Source organism: Cicer arietinum, chromosome 6, assembly GCF_000331145.2.
Source record: "Cicer arietinum cultivar CDC Frontier isolate Library 1 chromosome 6, Cicar.CDCFrontier_v2.0, whole genome shotgun sequence".
Lineage (NCBI taxonomy): Eukaryota > Viridiplantae > Streptophyta > Magnoliopsida > Fabales > Fabaceae > Cicer > Cicer arietinum.
In genome coordinates, this window is record NC_021165.2 from 31,758,475 (window position 1) to 31,762,853 (window position 4,379).

Genomic DNA, 4,379 nt, shown 5'->3' on the forward strand with positions numbered 1-4,379 from the left:
TTACAAAAAAAGGTTCTAGCGCTACTATTTTCAACATATTCGTTTTCGTTTTTTGCATTGTTTAAACTAAGAAGAAAAAGGGGAAAAAAAAAGAAAATATGAATAAGGATTGCAAAAAAAAAAAAAAGAGAAAAACAAAACTAGTTGGAAAATTCCAAAATGCACTTATTGATAATAAGTACGGAATTGAAAAACATATGCCCTAATTAGTTATCCTTATAGCCTTGGGCAGAGCAAAAGGAGTTAAAAATGCATAATTACTTTGAACATGAATTAACAAACACGGGTAACTCGATGATCTTCCAATTGTTGAGACTGGTGTTTAGAGGACAAAGGTACACTAGCATTAGGGTTTCATCATCACCATGATCCTCTTCCGCAACAGCCACTTGATCAGCATATACTATTCCAGCGCTTTAAAAAATTTGGCGAATGTCACAAATAGGAATCTTATGTGAATTCGGTATCCAGTTTTCCCAACGAGTCATCCTGCTTTCTCTTTTTTCCTTCGCCTCATTTTCTTTATCAGCTTGAGTAAGTACATATCCCAACCCATACCCATTTTTCTTTTCTGGTATGTCTATCAACTTCTCTAAATTAACAAAACTTCATCCTTCCAACATGGATTTGGTAGATTTCAATGATGTGGTAGATAGTTTAAGTTCATTTAGCGATATCCTTCACCCATGAAGATAGCATTGGCAATTTCTAATGCTTGAAAGGCAGTCTTTATGGCTTCCTCCGTGTCTTCAATGTAGCCTGTAGAAGATAAATGACTTACTATCATATCTTCTTCCCCATATATTATTACCGGCTTATTGTTCACTATAAACTTTAGCTTTTGATGGAGGGTGGATGCCACTGCTCCAGCAGCATGAATCCACGGTCTCCCTGAAAGACAACTATACGCCGGTTTAATATCCATCACTTGGAAGGTTATCCCAAAGATATAGGGTCCGATTTGAATCGGCAGGTCAATCTCAGCAACAACTTGTCTTCTAGATCCATCAAACGGTTTCACCATCATAGAACTAGGCTTCATACAGGCTCCATCAACAAATAGTTTTGATAGTGTTGATTTTGGCATGACATTTAATGATAAACCATTATCAACTAGCACTCGTCAAAGAACATGATTATGACACCTCACAGGGATGTGTAGTGCTTTATTATGATCTGTCACTTAAGCTGGTAATTCGTTATTGCTAAAACACAAGCAACTACTAGCAGTGATGTTACCGATAACTCATCAAACTGATCGACAGTGATACCGTGAGTAACATGGGCCTTGTTTAAAACTTTCATCAGTGCTCTTCTATGTGCTTCAGAGTTCGATAACAAGGATAGAACTGATATCTTGGAAGGAGTTTGATTTAGCTGATCCACCACCTTATATTCACTTTGCTTGATAAACTTCAAAAATTCATTAGCTTATTCTTTAGACACCGTCTTTTTACTGGTTCTTTGTCCTTTTATGGCATGATACATATCTTATTTCCCTTTTTCTCCATGAACCTCTGTTTTCCTAACTTGTTCAGGAGTGTATACTCGACCACTCCGAGTCATTCCACCAATCCCTGAAATGTTAGTGACATCAGTTCCTTTAAGTTCACAGCCATCACTTGATTGATGATTGGCCAAGTGGGATGTGATTTCGTAATTCCACGGTACTGCCTTGGTATTTCCGTAAGGAATAGGGGTTGGTGCTTGGACAATTATTGCATTTGGCCTACTAGGAGTTGGCTTAAGATTCTTTTTTTTGTAAAGGATTTCCAATGGTTTTGGGAAAGATATATTATTTTCCACACACGACCCCATGGTCAACACATGATCATCTTTTGCATATTGGTCTATCCCATCTTCAATGACATTGATAGAGGCATCCTTGTGGCCCGGCAAGGGATTACTCCCTATGTTGGGACCGTCCTCCTTGAAGGTAAGCCATTTTGCATTAATCAATTCTTGCACTTTAGATTTTAGAGCTTGGTGATCTTCGACGGAATGTCCAACGGCTCCTGCATGATTTCATATTTGACATTTGGATTGTACCATTTTGGAAATGGTGGTTCAAGAGGTTTCATTGGTCTTAGGACTACCATTGAATTTTGAAGTAAGTGAGGCAACAATTGGTTGTACGTGACGTGAATTGGGTCAAAACGGGTTATCCTTTGTTCTCGATTAACAGGTGGTATCGGGGGCATAAAGTTTGGGGGGCAATAAGAATTGATGGGTGGAAAATATGAGACTCTGGGGTTTACCATTACAGCGCTAACGTCCCCATCTTTCTTTTTTGTGAATGTCGTTTAGGGTCTTTTCATACTAGTTGATGCACATACGATCTTGTCACTCCTCATCCCACTTTCTATCCTTTCTCCTATCATGACCAGGTCAGAAAAGTTTGATGACATACTCCCAATCATCTTATAATAAAAAGGCGACTAGAGAGTATCCATAAACATACCAACCATTTCTCTTTCAGATAAAAGAGTTTATACTTGTGATGCCATTTCCCTCCACGGTTGTGCGTATTCTTTGAAAGTTTCGTTGTCCTTTTTCAATGAATTTTGCAATTGGATCCTATCAGAGGCCATGTCAATGTTGTACCTATATTATTTCAAAAAGGCATCAGCCAGGTCTTTCCACGAACGAATTCGGTTTCGCTCGAGATGCATATACCAACTTAACAATGCCGCTGATGACTCTTCATCATATGCATATTTTCCCACTGTTTTAGTCTTATTTATCCTCAATCATCAGTTAAATTAAGGGTTTATTTAATACAATTTGTTGATTTTTGTTCTTTGAGTTAATAAAATGTTTTTTGTTTTTATTTCGTTGATTAAGTAGGAATTTGTCGTAATTTTACATTGCGTTTTGTATTAGTGCATTGCTGAATTTTGGTGAAAAATCAACATGACATATGTGGAGTATTTCAGCCATATCTGGAGTTCTAGATGTCTAATTAGTGTCATTCCAAGTGCTAATGAAAGCTAAGATCCATATCTACAACTTTCATGAAGACACCGGGACCAAATTCAGAAGACAAAGATGAGCAAAATGCAAAATACATCAGACAGCAGATGAAATGCGCCTAGAGCGCGTCCTGGAGCGCTTGGAGCGCATTTCTCAGGATTTGACTCTGCCAACGCGGGGCTGGAGCGCGTTTTTCCGCGCCTGGAGCGCACGACGCGCACCAGCAACCATAAAAACGCAGATTTTTTTACTGTTTTCGGATCTTTTTGACTCTGGGGAACTTGGGAGACTTGTGCCCTAGCATAGAAACTCAAAGACGACCGTTTCTAACGCGATTGAAGCAGTTTTATCAAGAATCATCCATGAATCATTCTTGTAATTCTTCTTTAATCCTTATCTTTTGTATCTCTGTCATGAGTAACTAAACCCTATTTGTTAGGGATGAGTGTAACCAGATGAAACCCTTATTTTTCTGATTTGATTTCTAGTTATATGAATGAGTTTATTGAATTGTTTTTCTCATCTCTGTGCTTAATGCTTTTTATTGCTTGATCAACATTAAAATGTTCTACGATTTGTATTTTGAAACGGAAGTGGACTTTACGAATGCTTGAGATGAGAAATTCATGAATTTGTAGTCTAGGGATAGATGCAGGTCATGAAACCAATTAAATTAGTTGCAAAGCAATAATTTACAAGAGAATTTCTATACGGTAATGCTTAATTCTAATCTTAAATCCACTAAGGAATTAGGGGTTACTTTGGAATTAAAGGTTCTGTCACTAAGACATTAGGGCAAGAATAATAAAGAGAATTCGGTAATAATTCAATAAAGGAATTCAGTAACTAGGATCAAATTAGACACCAAGGTTGGATTCGAAGTGAAACTCATCCCTGACATTTTTCTCATTATAAAAGATCAATTTTATTATTGTTGTTAATTTCAAACATTATTTCAATCAACTTGGGAACCTTTTTGTTCAATTCTAGTAATCAAATATAATTCAATAGTAAAACGCAATCCTTGAGTTCGACACTCGGTACTACCGTTTTATTATTACTTGCAACGATTCAGTACACTTGCTGAAACGAAATCAGTGTTCTTGACGTTTCTTCATTGATCTTGGATGGTGCATTCTCTGTCTTGAGTCTTGAGTGTAGCTAGAGAAGATTAGAAATAAAAATGCAGATCAAAACAGAGAGAAACAGAGCTGCTGTCTCTGTACAGAAAAACGGAGAATGATTAACGTTCTTGGTTTGTCAGTTTGAACTTTCTTGAGCTTCAATAATCATTCTGGAGTTCCCGTTTTAAACGTTCTGGATTTCCTTTGTTATTGTCTTGTCATATGCTCAGATTGATCGGACTTTCTTGACATTTGATTTTTGGAGTTTGCAGACTGTCATGA